Raw genomic sequence first — 17647 nt, 5'->3', positions numbered from 1 at the left:
AACAAACACAGTAGCAATAATCTTATTTTTAGGGTTATGGTGCCTGAAATAACACCTGGTATGTTGTTTTTGAATGGAGCTTGTGGCCTTTTCCCTGTGTTCAATGCACTGATAACTGCAGTTCCCAATTAGTGTAACATTACAGGTTTTTTTCTTCAAAATGCTTAAATACGCCAACAGCAGAAGTCAGAATATACTGTCTGCCACACACTTTCAGGGATAACGTGTTTCATTTACCTTTTTGGGAGGAAGAGGATGAATGTGCAAGAGCTCTGTCATTACTGGATTTGGTTTGGTTTGTCTGTTTTAAATTCATATATAAATTTATATTCTGTCACAAGAAAATGTGTGTGTGGATTATATAAACCATTTTATATCAAACATTTTGTTTTCACTGAGACAGTTCTATAGAGGTTTAACTTATTTCATTGTTCCAGTAATGCAGTGATGAGGAGGCTATTGGATATTTAAAGTTGTGAGGTTTTTAAAACTGACTTACATTAAAAAATTAAATAGGTTGCGTTCCCTTTGATAAACACTTCCCCTATTTTCTTTCCCTTAAAGTGTATTCTAATTAATTTCTACTGCCAGTTCTGGTTTCTGTGTGACAGTACATTCCAAGAGAAAGTGAATGTTCACACAGCTGCTGGAACAGCTGGGAAGTCCAGAGCATGCTTGTTGTAAGACTGTTCAGAACATTGTCTTTATGTAGTCTCTGTCCTTTCTTCGGTGTATAGTGAAAGCAGAAAGACTAGAATCAACTGTTGCTATCTTGTTACCAAACCCTTCTGGTACTCAGAAATCTAAAAGGTTTAGACAAATGTATTTACCCCACTCTCATTTGAAACACTTTTATATTTCTGAAGCACACACATGACCTTCTCCAAAGTGAAGATGTATGCAGACACATAGACACTATACATTTGCATGTATGTATATAAGCACACTCAAATTTTGATCTTACTAGTGAAGAAAGAGTGTGTGTCCTCATTCCACAGAGGCAGAAGTTGCAGGAACAAACAAGAACGAAAATACAAAAACAAAATCTACTGATAAGAGACGAAATCTCCTATCTACTGTAGATGATGGAAGACAACTGAATAGTAATTGAAAATCAACTGTAGATGCTCCAAATGGCACGGTTAAAGTAGTAAGATAATACTTCACAGCAGCAATGTGGTGGACTAGTTTGCAGAATTGGTCAATTTGGAAACATATTAAAAATCAGTTTAACAGACAAAACATCAAACTAAGCCACAGTCCAACAGGATCAGATTGCAATACCAAGTGCTTTAATATTAGGAGAAGCATTGATATTATCAAAAACAGTGATGTCATGGGAATGAAAGAAGATATTATAGTCACTGAAATAGTCACAGGATGATAAGAGAAAGAAAAAAATAGTTCCAGTGTGACAGCCATGAAAAAGATGAATGCAACAACGCTGAGATCCACCCATGAATATTCCAAATAACACTCAAGAAAGTAGTTATCATATTGAACAAGGCACCGGTGAGACAGCAGTGTTCAGCTCTTCTTGCCATGCTCATAATACACTGAATAAACCTGAAAAAAATCAGTTGAAAGTTACTAAGATAAAATAGGAATAACCTAACTTACAGACATACAAAGCAGACAACTGACCTTGCTTAGCTAAGAGAATTTAAATGGAATAGAATGATTTTTACCCACAAAGCATTAGGACAGAAATCCTTAGCATATGGTGAAGTAAAAGATGCTCTTGGAACAAGAAAAAAAATCATCAGAAATTAACTATGTCCTTTTAGTTTCTGACTACAGAATGAGCAAAGGTAGGTTTGAACGGCCCCTGAACATGAACAGTGAGGTGAAAATCTGCATTTACAAATGGCCTTAAATTACCATATTCTAACATAGAGATGGAGTTTGTGAACAGGGATATTTTTTTCAGTCCTTCTCCGCAGCCCCATAATACTGAAGATACAAAGGATACAGGATGAAAAAGATACGACTAATATGACTAATAGATAAATCCATAATTATCCTATCATCTGTTATCTAATCTATGACTAGTTACTGATCTAAGAATTTTAATGAATAGGCGTTATCAATTTATCTAGCAATATTTAACTAAGAATTCAAAATGAATGAATATGACATGCACTGTGAACAAAGTAGGCTATTTGCCTTTTTCAATCAGTTTTATAGAGTAAAGTGTCAGTTCACAATGGAAAACAAAAACTGCAATGCTTCTGGGAACAAAATTAACATTGAAAAGATATTTATTTAAAAAAAACAACAGTGATACTGCAAGACACCTGAATATTCCAGTTCTGGCAATACTGATTCCCAAAACTATTTGGTCAGCAAACTCACTAAATTTATATTTGGAAAGTTGTCTGACTATAAAATACAAACATTCAGGTTGCAAAAATTAAATACAAGTAATCAGTGTACTTGTTTATAATAATAGTTCTTGTTATTCTGCATCTCCAAATACTATTTAGTAATAAACAGCACATTTATGAAAAACAAACAAACAAACAACAACAACAAAAACATGAATCCATGAATACAAGCATTTTCCTTTAATACTACTTGAAATAAACCCTATAAACATCTATCAGGCCGAGTTAAACAGCATATAGAACCTTTGAGCACTTCTGAAGAAACCTAGAAATTCAGGGCATTGAAAAGAGACAAACAGCATTCTCCTTTTTATAATGCAGAACTTTCCTTCCACAATAGAAACCACAGAAACCTAGAATTCTCTTATTTGGAAAAGACCTTCAAAGATCATCCAGTTCAACTCCCCTGCAATGAACAGAGACACCTACATCTAGCTCAGGCTCCTCAGAGCCCAATGTAGCCAAGGAATGTCTCCAGAGACAGAGGTATCTATCACCTCTCTGGCACCCTGTTCCAATGCTTCACCACCCTTATCATTAAAAATAAAACAAACCCAAACCAACACTTATATCCAATCTAAATTTCCCCTCTTCTAGCTTGAAATGAAATCTTCACTTGAAAAGCTTGCTTCTCTGTTGGATATATCAGAGACAACACATTGATTTTGTGTATTGTAAGTAGCACTCAAATCCTAGATTTGAGTAATACTGCAATAACATGCAAGACCTCAGTGTCATTACATTTCTATATATTAGCAGATACTTCACTTTTACTTACTGATCAACTCTATGATTATTATTATTTGTAGGGGCCTTTTCTACCAAACAAATGGTATTTAAAGAAAATCCCCAATAACTCAGGAAAACCATGGCACTGAATTTTTCAGACTCAACTTGCTCAATGTTATCATGTGAATTACGTTCAGAAGAAGATAATGAATACTTAGAACTGTGTTTGAATCCAACCTCCTCTTTTCAGTAAAAGTAAGGTCTGTTTTTATAATAAAATGCCATGTCTGAAACAAAGAGGCTTTTTTTCTTTTACATGGGAAGGCAGCGGATTAACTGTTCTGCTTCATCTTCTAAAGAAGTTGACGTTGCTGCTACTGTCCAACATGATAAATAGAGTGACCGAGCAAATGAAATATAAAGACGCTCACAATCAGCTATTTTCATGTTTTATGCTTACTTAATTCTCTTATTCAGTTCTCTAGGTTTTAAGGATCATCTTTTAGCCTGATAGGGATAAAAGGTTACTTATTATAAAAATTGATTCTGTAACTGTGACAGGATACTCTGATACCCGCTGAAGTACCAAGTGGAAGTTACATGATAAGGGTAGCTCCAGTCTACCTCCTCTTCCAATAATCATTTTATTTATACAATGTTACTATATGCTAAACAAAGTTTACTGTAAATTAACAAACTCTGTAATGCACAGATTAAACAAAACAATTAAGAAATCTATACCTCAAAGTAGCTGTGAGAGAGCAATCAGAAGATTATAGGAACAAAAAAGCAATTTAAAATGTGAATTAAAATATTAAGCAAAGCCTATAACTGGACAGAATGAATTGAAGAATTGAAATGATAAAGTTTTAGAGATTACCTTGCATAACCACAGCACTCAAGAAAAAAAATGAAGACAAAAGAAGCAAGCTTAGAGTTGCTTCTTAGTGATTCATGTAGTATTGTTCTTTGCCTGCATATCTGCATAGCTGTTTTTCACTGTCATTTTCTTTTATAAAAGTATTTCTCCCTTTAAAAGCCATCTGGTGAATCATAAGCTGCAGTTTTACAAGTATTTTAAACCAGACATAACGGTCTTCAATAAAACAGAGAGTTTTAATTAAGTTGCTGGGATACATCAAATTTAGTTCTAAGTATCTCCAAAATTCAGTGGTGTCCCTGGACAACCTGCTCCAGTGTTCGACACAGCAAAAAATACTTCACTATCTCACATCTAACGTGAGGTCTGACTTCCATCCGCTTTCTTTCCTACCAAAATCAAGCACCATATCTTCAGAAAGAACTGTGCATCACCTGTATCTTCCTTAAAAAAGTCGTCCATTCTTAAACATAGAAACAGTTCAACACAAAAGAAGCGCTGCACTTATTGTTAAGTGTGTGACTTCAAAGTTTCTGCAATAACTACAAGCCAGTGTAAATCACACAGCATGTCTAAACAGAAAGGTGGCTTTCACAGACTTTTCTTTTGTGCTAGTGAAGCAGAACTTCCAGTAGATATAGTAGCAAAAAAGAAATGGTACTGCCCATGAAGCAAGAAAAGGGTGAGCCTGAGCATTCTGCAACTTCAAAAGTAATGACGTGAAGTAATGAAAGTGCTGGGTATTTTCTTCATTTATCTTAGATAGTTAAGTTTTAACCACAGGCTTGTAGAATACCATTGCACTCTGACCTTCTCTGGGTGTGATCACAACTACATTCTTGTTAATAATCTTATGATCTAACATACACACGTTTTATGATGCACATCAATGTACGCATAGGAACAACACACATATCATCAGGTTGCAGTTACAATGTTATGTGTATGATCCACGGTGCAAATAGTTTATGAGATCTTATGCATAAGAACTTGTCAGTTAAGAACAAATTTTGTCAAATTCATAGTCTGCAATTAGTATTTATACCACATAGAACTTTTGGAGACTTTCTATATTTGATTAACAATATACGTGATTGTCAGTTCATCTCAAATACGCCACTATTTCCTACAGCATAGTACAGAAAGATTAACCTTTCCTCAATTGTGAGGTTGAACATTTAATTTAGCTTCCCCTGATACTGCAACCTTTTTCTTGTTTACAACAATATTAATCTTTAGCTTTTTTCCAAGAAAACTTCAGTGACAGTGAAGTGACAGATTTATCAAGGTAGGCTTGTTTAAGGGAGCCTTAAACAATCCAGTCAGTGTCTAGCCATATAAGAAATTCACTAAGGTGAAACATTTCTGTAGTTTATACATACTCAGTATCCCATTTTACAGAACTAGACGCAAAAAATTCTAGGCTAGAAATCCTAATTGGTTTGAAAGATCAGGTTAAGCATAATTTGGCTTTTTTTTTTTTTTTTTTCCTTCCATGCAATAATAAGCTTACTAACTACATACATTGAGTGACCAAAGGCCAAGAATATGTATGACAAAGTGGCAAAGAAGTGTTCTCTGTCCCTCTGTCCCTTTGATTTAAGTTGGTTGTGTCTACAACACCAAGTACAGCAGTAGCAGCCTATTCTAAGCGTGAATGAGTTTACATTGAGGATTCAGTGCACTATGCTCATCTTTTAAGTATTTCTATTCTGACCTAATCAGAAATGAAAGATTTTGTTCATGATTTCTTATTCAAACATCACCCTGCAGGATAATGCATACTTTCGTCCTCTTGACATATTTATGGATCAGACTAGCATCAAAAATGCAACAGATCATCAACACTGAACTATTACATGACAATAAGCTATAGGATTATGAAGACTTGAGAAAGCCTATTTGTACTGAGCACTCATTTCTAACATTTGCTCCTTAAGTTTCTTCCTAAGCTAAAGCAAAACAACAAATGACTCAGAGGAAATATTTTCTTGATACCAAATTCATTTTTAGGAGGAGCACATACAGGGTACTGGAAGTATTCAGCTTTACTGTCTTTTGCAGCAAAAGTTACATACATGGGGATAAAGTGTGGGAAGCCATATTATTCCCTTTCTGGCTTCTCTTTCACTATGTTTCTATGTCTAAACAGAGTTAGTCAAATTCTGATTTAGTTTCCGTTATGTAGCCAAATAGCCTGTAAGTATAATGCCTTCAGCTGGCACCAAGCTTAATGTTTTTTTATTGATCTGCCCATAGCTTAAGTGCAGATGTAAGGATAAGGACTGTTAAGCAATTCTTATTATCTATCACTCATTATGGAAATATAATACATCTTGCAGCAGCATCTGCACTTTCTCAAACACAAAACTGTACTTACAGCAGACCATTCATTTAGTCCTGTGAACTTGTGGCATATTTTGTGCACCAACTAACGCAATATTTGTTTTAAGTGCCCATTATGTGACGAGCCCTTGCCCGTTACTGCTTATGTTGTAAGCAATAAAGTAAATTATTTGTAGTTGACTCGCATTAAATGCAATTGTAAAATTACAAATCATACAATTGTAATTAACGAGTTAAATTTAAATTGTTTGCATTGATCTCTTCTCCATGATTCTTAGCTTCTCCTCAATTAAAGATTTTAATCAAAATGAAAATAATAAGGAAAATATGTCTCAAATTCACACTTTTGGTAGCTGCTGAAGTCAGCCCTCACAAAAGTTTGGTAGAGTCGTTAGTACTACGTGCTGAATATTTGCTACTCAGCAGCCAGTACAAATTAATGGGAATGAATTAATGTAATTTGAACATTTTGTTTATCACTCTTATCTCTGTACTTGTCATGAAGGTAAGAAAAGGTAAGCACTCCCAGAATTTTGCCAAAGTTGCATAAAAAAAAACACTGGGCTTTTATGGACCCTTAATTTTGTATTTATTTTTCCTTCCAGATCTTAATTCAGAGTTTGTCTTATCATTTTTACCAAAACCAGACCTGCAATGTATTACAGTCACTACCTGTGCCCTCCTTTTTATCCAAACACAAAAGAAACACCATCCTGAAGAAGTGAATTCCAACTCTGAATGTATTTTTAGAAGTTTATTTCAGTTACATTCTTCTAAGTGTGTAGGTTACTACATGAATATAAGTAAAACAATAACATAAGCTACTGTGAAATAAATGAGATCCTGACTAAATTAAGGCAATGGCAAAACTCCCAGCGACTTCAATGAGGCCAAGATTTTACCCTTATCTTGTTGATCAAGACAATTATTTCACTGTTCAGAAGGACATGACTGCTAGCCAAGAATTTCTTAATAGGACCTATCCTGCACAACCTTAGTTGTATATACCTTTATAATTATTCCTTTTTGCTTCTACCAAGGTAAGCTATTGGCTTGCCAAATGTATTACAACATAAGAAAACAGCATACACAACAAAGACCTTTCTTTCAACTTCACATAAAGCTAGAGAGACCAAGCTCTCCTGCATATAAATCTTGCCACTGATCTGCAAAGGAATAATTATCGCTTCCTTACCACTCATTACCAACCACTGAGTTCACACCTGCCGTAGTGGCCAGCCTGCAATAGGAAATGTTTGACTCAAGAACTGAAGTGTTCTGTTGGTTTTACACTCTCCTTGCAGAAAGCTACTTGTTTCTCAGTGAACCACAAAACACATACTTGAAGGAGTATCTTCTACATAGCATGGAATGACATTAAGAGTAGTCTAACCATGAAAAGTATAATTAAACACCACATATATTTCTATATCACATTTGTAATATACTCTGTAACTAAACCAAGATGACCTCAGGTAGATGTGATTCAATAACCACAAGGAATCATGATATCTACATAAAAATCAATTTTACATAACACTAGAATAAACCTCTGCTTTCAATGTGCTATAAAAATGACCTAAAACAAAGGCTCTTTTTTGGCAGAAACATACCAGCAGTTTATATTCCAAAACGTTTGTGAAATTTGTTTTAATAAGATTGTAGAACAAGCACTTTTTTCTCAACAACTAACAATATGACATAAACAAAATTTATTAATTTCTTCTCCTCAGACTTGGAGGATACCACAAACTAATCAATTTGGTCAGTATAGTACCTTTCTAGGGAAAAACAGTTGTTCTAAAGTTATTTATTGCCATGGGCACCATAAGAATTTTTCTTGCTTTCAGAAGAACTTTTAGCTTAAAGTTCACTGGATTTTTCTACCCATGATCCTACTGTCTGTAACATGCAATACGGGACTTGATAGTTTTGAACATCTAATTATTTTATCCTAGATTCTGATTTGACTCTATCTTATATTGCTGCATAGAATTTCCTTCTTCTCAGCAGTTTACAGTAGAGAGTAACCAGACTTGACATATCTATCAATTTACTCCATTACCTTCAATCTCCTGATTAACTCCCAGCTGTAACGTTACTGCCTGCTTTATCAATCACCTCATTCAAATGAAAATGTCAGGTTACAACTTCATTTAAGCATGCCTGGACAGCACACCATTAGGGAAGCTAATCACTATTTTGGTTACAAAGAATCCTCTCCATTTCATCAAAGATCAACAAAAGTTGTCAATTGATAGATATTTAAACTGATTTTTAAGATCATTAATCAGACTTTACTCTGCAAAAAAACTCCATAAGTTCCAGTTATGGTTCCAGAATCCAGTTACTTCTAGGCTGCTTTGGATGTGGTGCTCAGGGGCATGATTTAGTGGAGGGCTGTTAGGATATGGTTGTTGATTATGGATAGGTTGTGGTTGGACCTGATGATCTTAAAAGGTCTTTTCCAACCTGAGCAATTCTATGATTATATGAATGTCACCAGCAATCCTTTTCACTAGAAAGTATCCTGGTTTGACTGAAAAGTTTATTTGGAAGTAAGTGCTAGAATGCACACATGCTTACCGATACTCTGATTTGCTTTTAAGATAATAATGAAAGATTTCTCACAGTTGAACTATAAATTTTAATGCAGTTCAGCACCACATAATTTACATCAAAAAAGGGTGGTCGTAATATTTATTACCCACTAGTCCTAGTATTTCTGTTCAGTCATCCATTTGAATTGAGGCATCCTTCATCAACCATATACATCAGACACTCTCTTTGATCTCTAATGATAAATGTAAGAGCTGAATAAATGTTCTTTGAAATCTACAGTGTGGCACAGCTGCTTATTGTTACATTGAATATGGCATGTCATTTAAATGGAAACTCAATTAATACAGAGGAACATCCCACTTGCCACATCTCAACTTTGAAGGAATACCACTTTGGGTGATATCTGTAATTTACACTTGAACAGTTTTCCTGAAGCGGAAAAACAGCCAAGCTTTGGCTAAAGTCTGAATTAATGAAGCACATCTTTCATTAAAAGACAGAGAGACACTGGCAGTGCACTTTGTTGTGGTACTTGTATACTTACAACACCCAGAAGACACCCAAAAGAGATGCATCCTACCATGTTAATCACATGCAACTTATCAAGCCTGCTTTTTAGTTTTCCTTTTTTTTCTTTTTTACCAGTTTGCTGGATCTTGATATAGCCCTGCAAGAAACTACTCTGCATTATCTACTTAACTAAGTATTACTTTTATTAGTGTTTTAGCAGAAGGTGAACTAAATCTTTGTTGCAAGGTGCAACTGCATGAAAATAATCTTTGCAATTCAAGTTTAAGTAGTTTTTCATTTTTGCTTAATCCCCCTTATGGCTACTGTTTGTGGTTCTGTCAATGAAACAATTCAAGAGGAAAAAAGAAAAAGAAATTATTTTAAAGAATTTTCACATCTGCCAGTGTTATGAAGCACCTTATGTTTGATTTCATTACATTTTCCAGCTGAAATACCAGATGAAAGTGTTAGAGCCAGGTGAATCTGAATAAACACAGGGGCAAGGGAAATGTGAATTTATGAACCTTGGCTTACCCCATGAACACTGGCTGAACCATCCATACCAATTTCATGAGCAGACTCTCACCAGCTGACTGTTCGCAAAGCAAAGGGATACAGACATAAGTATGACTGGTCTTCAAAAATGCTACGGTTCTTTAAAAATTAAGAAAAAATATCTGAAAATTCAATACAGATGATGCACAACTTTGTAACACTTGGATATTCAGATTCAAGACAAGGTCAATTCTTTTCTCCCTGAGAAAAAGTCATCAAGTCCTTGGGGTAAAATTCACAATGTCACTACTGAGGAACCACTGCAGCCAGATCTGCATTCTATCTGTGCTAGAGGTATCACTCAGAAATTAAAAGGGAAATTGAGAGAGATTCTACACCTCACTGAGTGCCACCCACAACACATAATGTTCACTTAAAGTGCCACTGGTCTCATTTCAGGTTGATAAGAAAGGGTGTGCTTGCAGACTCACAGACTGCGTCCCATGCTCTAAAACCCAGCCGTTTCAACTACATCCACAGTTGAGTGCACTGATTCAAACTCCCACAGGCAATGAAACCCACCCTGCATTGCCAGATGGATTTGGCTGCACTGTATGCTCTCCCTCTCAAAGAGGTGTAGTTAACCTCAGGGAATTATTCTTTAATTGCTGTGTAGTTTTCTATCATAGCAAAAATTTATCGTTTATAAGGACAGACTGTCCTTACCATCTGAAATTCAGAACCCAAGAAAATTTTAGCTGAACTTCCAGTAAGATCCTCATTTTAAGCTTTCTTATCATGTATTTATTCATCTCCAAAATAATCCTTCCAGTATGGAATTTGTCATGCTTAGACTAAGACACAAGGCTTTAAATATTAAAGACAATCTTTTACCCACTAAAGTTGTAAGACCTTTAAAACTATTTCTTTTCTGTTTCAAAAAACCATTGGGAACTTTCCTGTGTGCAACTCAAAACCAGCTGTACTTTGCAAGTGTAAACTTTCCAAGTGCCTGGCTCTCTGCAGATTTTTGGCAAATCTATTTGCAACACTGAAAACTAGGGGCCTGAGCCAAAGCTTACTGAAGTCTATGGAAAAACTCCCAGAGATTTCATCAGGATTTGGATTAGGCCCTGAAAGAGTCCAAAGTAATTGAAAAATCAGATATGCATGAACAAAATAAGTAATTTTCAGAGTGGGTTTAAAATTGCAGGACTCCTTTATGGTAACGTAGAAAATCAAATACATTATAATTGGTGTTAGAGATGTACATAGAGTCTTGTGCCACTAATTTACCATGGATTTTCAGAGCTTTGTACACATTATTTACAATCCTTGCATGACAAAAATGAGAAAAATCAATCACACACACTTCTATTTCATTCTAAAAAGACCTGAGCACAGAGGAAAAACATTAATATCATTATAGCTCAAGTGTTTTTCTAAATTCAGGACCAAGTAAAATATGGACTAAGAGTATCCCTTCAAAACCTGTAGACCAAGTTTAGTGATAAAAAAAGTCAAGCAAATAAACTATCTCATTCTGGGCACACTTGCTCTGAACAGCTTAGAATTATGTAGCACTACCAATTTCAGTTAACATTTGACTAATTATGACAACAGAAGAGAAGAATCAGGTTTACTCTAACTGGATGCATCAGAAAACAAAGAAAAGAAGGAAATGCAAAACAATTAAGCAGTGGTGCTTATGACAATGGTCGCAGCATCACCTGATGAAAATTGATGTGCATCTCTGCCAACTAAAGGATGTTACTTCCAATCAGATGAAACTGAATGAGCCATTAACCTTGACATATTCTGACTTGAGTTACAGATGATGCTGTGCCTCATCCCTCTGTTGCGAATTTCTCCCGGTGCCATTCTGTGGAAGAACCTCCACTGTCATGGCTGTACCGACAAAAAGTAGACATCTAGTACAATTTTGTGGTAGTCTTGTCTAGATAGAGGCTGAAAAAGAGAAGTAACACTATCCAAATGACAGAGCTAACCATGATTGTTAATGCCTACAGCTCATGTGTGAACACTGAAGCATTCTCTGTATGATAAAGCTCCACAAAACATCACAGAAATACAGTACTTGAAGAGGCCAAGACAAATGTGTCAAGCAGAAATCCATACTATGGCTGGACATATAAGATCGATTCCACAATAGCAGCACATATTAAATAAAAGGATTGTACTACATAACTAGCATTAGGCTTTACTTTAAAACAGATTACATCATGTTACAGCCTTTTAAAATAACTACCTACCTAAGGCTTTTTGTTTGTTTTACTTACTAGTGTTGAATCTTCTGAAATAAAAGACCAGAGGCTGCAGACTTCCTATTATAGCAACACACAGCTTTTCTGAGCATTTCAATCTTTGAGCATTTAACTACTTAGAGCAGATTTTAAAAGTTTAATTCTGCTTATGGTCCCTCAAGGACAAGGAATACAGAATATAAAGCGCAATGACAAACATGATCACTAGGGAAAATTATTTCAACTGACATTTTTTTTCACCAAAATCTTAACCTCAATAGTACGAATCTTTTGTGACCACTTATAGTTAAGTAGGACATATTAAAATTTAATGGGTTTTAATGCAAAGAGTCAGCAGTAGGACTATACACACCCAAGGCAATAATGTGTTGATCCGAGCTGTACTTAGATGAGGCAAGCTGGAATTGCAACACTGCCAACCAAATTTCATAATATAACAAATGAATGAATCCCAAATCTCAAGCGGGATTTCTTTTTTATTCACTATGTACGGCATTTTACTCTTTAAATTATTCTTTTTTTTTTTTTTTTTTTTTTTTTTAATGCTGTTGCTTTAGCCTTCTTAATCTTTGTACTCCTTCATTCTGCGGTTTTTGACAGCTGAATTGTCAATCGAAGGGGGGAGATTTTCCCAACAATAAAACATTTTCACAACCCTGCGTACAAAATTCTGTCTTGCCATCTTATTTGCTTCTTTTCACACTAAAAGAAAAATCAATTCTAAAAATGATTACAGTATTTTACCATTATTTATGCAACCCCTGTAACAACTTGAAAAAATCAATTATCTCAGGCAACCAGCGTGATTAAATTAGACTAAATTGAAGATCACATCACACATTCTTCCTCATTCTCTTCCCCTGCCTATGATCCAATTTCCTAGATTGTACAGAATGATGTAAGTATAGGCTAGAAGGTAAATAGGCTTATGAATACCCAGAAACCTGTAACTTGTGTTTTAGTAATAAAACACCTAAAAACAAATGTAGGTAGGTGCTACAGAACAAGGCTGAAAGGCATTATGCTTGAATTCTACTAATACAGATGTTACTGGCTCACAGCATGACCTTGGGTGTGCCACTTAACTTCTGTATAGTTCAGTTTTCCATTTCATGGAATTAAATTACCAAAGTGACTAAAACAATGGAAATAAAACTTTCAGAGTGAAGTTACAATGGAAATTAGTTACAAGGAGTAACATACCACATCAGAGAGCCAAATAATGTTTCTGGCTTCACCAAGCCATTCTTTAGCTCTTCTTGAGCAACCAGAAAATCTCATTGCTGTAAGTACTCCCAAAACTCTCCCTGATGACTTGCTACTCCCCTTCCTTTTCATTAAATCAGCTTTATGTAGCAAGGGACATGTTTGACTTTCAAAAATAGATCCCAAATAATTAGTTTTAAATGTCCAGTATTACTATATGGTTATTTCTAGGCTTTTAAATTAAGATAGAAGTGTTCATCATGAACAGCCTATAAATTCCTTCCAAAATGTTTTAACAGTAGAGAACTAGAAGTCATGCTAAACTTGCACCACTGTATCATGTTGCATTTAATGCCACATCAAGTCTCATTAGCTGGCATGAAACAATACAGCAGAAGTATATGGCAATGCTATGGTCTGTTAAGAGTTATGGCAACATTGTTCTTACTGTGATTCTTATGTGATTACCTGCACTGCAATTAGGAGAGCAGAATGTTATGAGCTCAACAGCTGAACCATGTAGGACTGCACAAATTGGATACAGAAGCACGGAATGATCGTGCTGTTTAAAGATTTAGTTTGTTATGCCTTTGTCAGACCTTCCCAGAATTTCATTGCCTGACAGACCTGTGTTAGTACCTCAGGGTTTTCTCTACAGTAACTGCTTTGGGCCACCGAGACTGACAGTTAACCAAGAAAATGGTCTTCCTATCCCTTTATTGCTACCTCACACCATCAAAGGTATTTATCACGAGCCACTTGAGGGAATATAGTTTTACTTGACTTGACTATCACAGTGAAGGAACAGTGTATATAGTTGCATAGACATCAAAGGTTATAGTATGGGAAGGAAAACAACAAAGTGTAATGCAGAGCAAAGAAATAATAAAAATAAAAAATAAGAATTAAAAAAAAAGTAAAGAAATTATGATAATTTAAGAAAATAGCCTGAACAAAAAAGAGCCATACTGGTAAGAAGGAACCTTACTAGAAGGAACACCTACGGAGAATAGATAGAAAGTTCACATTTTACCCAATGATTCTGTTTGCCTTTATTAAGGTAGGGAAGTAAGAGAAGTTTAAAACATTAACACAGTGATGACTGGTCTGTTTTAGTTTCAGTGCAAGCAAATGATCTTTGATAGGTAGAGAAACAAACCCTAGTAGAACTGCTGCAATATACAGCTTCTATCTACAAAGAAATATTGGCCAAAAAAAAAAAAAAAAAAAAAAAAAGGAGCAAAAAATATACAACTGTTACAATGCAAACATATGTTGACTTTCAGATCGTGCTTGCACATGAGAAATTTCAGTGTTTTAGAGAATGAAGAGTAATGAATGTGATCTCTGGTCTCTTTTCAGTAGTGTGTGGGGACAGGACTAGGGGAAATGGGCTGAAACTCCAGCATAGGAAGTTCCGCACGAATGTGCGCAAGAACTTCTTTACGGTGAGGGTGACGGAGCACTGGAACAGGCTGCCCAGGGAGGTGGTGGAGTCTCCTTCTCTGGAGATATTCAAGACCCGCCTGGACGCCTACCTGTGTGACATGATGTAGGGACCCTACTTTGGCAGGGGGGTTGGACTTGATGATCTGTAGAAGTCCCTTCCAACCCCTACAATTCTGTGATTCTGTGTGATTCTGTGATTTTTTAGTGATAGTCACATTTAGACATTCATTCAACCAAAACAAACAAACAAACAAGAAAAAACCTATATAGCCAACAAATGTAAGAAACATACCATCGTTTTGTTTAAATGCAGAATTCAGTCTTTCAATATCATCAATTTTAATTTTTCATTCTTAATAATTGACCCAGTTCCTGGGGGAATCAATCTCCCAGGACACTAAATTTACCAACCTATATCATTTTAAGGAAGCAAGAAAAGATGAGTTGGAATTTTCTTTGCAATATTTAAAGTGACTTAACGTCAATTTCATATTCAAGTGCTTTTTCAAGTGAATCAACACAGATGGATTGACATTTGGTGTTTTTTATAAGTGTGCTTGCAAGACCTCTGGGCACATTTAAGGAAAAGAAGTCCTCAACAAACTGACTTTTAATAAGAAATTGGCACTTCTATTAAGGTTGGATTCCTGAGATCACAGGTAGATACAAATGTGTTCTAGGTAACTGCCAAGGCACTTTCATAAACATTACCCCTGCATCATGAAATAGTGGAAACAGGCAAGGAGCACAATTATGAGTAAAACACTGGATCTAGTTTGGATAATGTCAAAGTTTCCACTGACCTCACTGGACTACAAGTTCCATCAATCAGTACTGACCAATATTCAACTGATATTCTCCTCATGCACATCAACAAACAGAGGATTTCTTAAGGATTATGACATATGTCACTGCATCCCACTTTTCCAGCTTCAAACTGAGTGAATATCGCTCATAAACAACACCAGGATTTTGAAAAGACCTTTTTTACAACCTTCAGAAAAGGAAAAAAAAAAAAAAAAAAGAGAGAGAGAGAGAGAGAGAGAAAAAACAAAAGGGAAGCTTTTGTCTTCCAATAAATGCCTTTAAATTCATTCTGGGGTCACATGTATATGTAATGTGTTAAAAAAAAACAACCACAAAGCAATGTATTTAAAGTTAACTTACCCATTCATAACCTGAATGATAAAATCACAATTTCACAAAGCAGTTAACACCAAATACCAAATCAAACATTTATAAGCTCCTCGCAGAATAAAATTACAATAAACTCGATAAGTTAAAGAAATGTTGTGAAAATAAATCTAAAAGATGCTATGAAAATGAAATGCTAAGTCGAATATACACCACCACGCTGAGGAAACTAGCATCATAAATATAAGAGCAGATGGGAAGCAGTTGTAATATGCAGGAAAAATGTCTGGAAATAGAGTTGGAGCAGAGTTTAGCAGCATATATTACTTTAAGAGATAGATAGACTGATGGAAGAGTATTCCATTTTGAAAACAAGAAGAAAAAGAATGGAAAATCATCCAAAGAAAATAAAAAGATAGACTGAGTTTGGTCACAATAAGTATAAACATAAAGTTTCTGAACGGATACAATAATACAATTATAAAGCTTAAAAGCTTATAAAGGACATCATTAATTGCCACTTCTACCTTCAGTATTCACAAGAAACAGTTTGATCTGCAGAGAAGACAGTGTAATTAAAATACTACGAAAGCCTTCCTACAAGGACAATCAAAACATCAAACAGGAGATTTTTCAAACTTGTACAAGGTGTTTATGAGTTCAAATAAACTTCTATCAAGGATACCCTGGATACTTTTACTCTATTGCAACACAGAATAGAAAACTAGATGGACAATTGGTGTATTTTCTAGCCCTACCTTCATATAAATCTTGAATAGTACACTGACACAACACTATTTGCAAATCCTATTTTGTGGATGCAAAATATTCCTACATTTCCTTATTGTTTCAGTTCTGTTAACCTGACGAAACAACCATCATTGACATTCCACAGATTTCATTGATGATGTACTCATTTTAAATAACCGTTTCTCCAGCGCTTCTATTATATTAATCTAAATAAGCAAATCATGCTAAAGCACAATGCAAGGATCCCCCAAGCAAACCAAAACAGTGAAAAAAAAAAAAAAATGATTCAACTCCACTTAGGAAAATTAAATAATAAAAAAATAAAATAAGAAACAAAATAGAATAGAGAGGAAAAGAGATTGTTTAAAGAAAAATAATGCCCTAGTTTAAAAATAAAAATCCTTTCTTGGACAAAGTACTGAACTGATGCAAGAGAAACTACTAGAGGAAAAAGAGGATCAGACTGAAGAGCAGTTGTGAGGAACATAATATGGGTGAGGCAAATACTGCAAACAGAGCTCCAATCAGACACAGACTTAAATAACTCTTCAAACAGCCAAAGCTGACATATTTTAAGGTTCTCAAAACAATCTTGAAAAATACACAGCCATCATAAGAGACCTCTAAAATCTATAGAATTAATTTGCTGCAGGTAAGCAGAATTTATGCTATGAATTCTCACACTCATTAAACTCAATACATGACAGGCTGGGTGGTCGACAGCACCTTCCCTCCAAACTCCCCTGGCTTTGACCCACACATGGATTGGCACCATTCCCCAAGAACCTCACTCTACCCTTCATTCAGATGTCTATTTATTGCCAAAGGCAACACAGTGTATGATACAGTCTGATGTGTCTTGCAGTTATGATCACATTTAGCCAATTATTCTAGTCAACTTCTTAGAAGTTGAC

At 35.2% G+C, this 17647-nt stretch overlaps 1 protein-coding gene across 3 annotated transcripts in view; it reads right to left on the bottom strand.

Moving 5' to 3' along the window:
- Positions 1 to 17647, bottom strand: part of BBS9 (Bardet-Biedl syndrome 9) — a 280198-nt gene that overhangs the window by 128592 nt on the left and 133959 nt on the right. The gene's annotated exons all lie outside the window — the stretch shown is intronic.

The sequence above is a fragment of the Excalfactoria chinensis genome, chromosome 2, assembly GCF_039878825.1.
Source record: "Excalfactoria chinensis isolate bCotChi1 chromosome 2, bCotChi1.hap2, whole genome shotgun sequence".
Taxonomy (NCBI): Eukaryota; Metazoa; Chordata; class Aves; order Galliformes; family Phasianidae; genus Excalfactoria; species Excalfactoria chinensis.
Note: the sequence above shows the minus strand (reverse complement) of the source record. Positions and strands in the feature narration are given on the sequence as shown.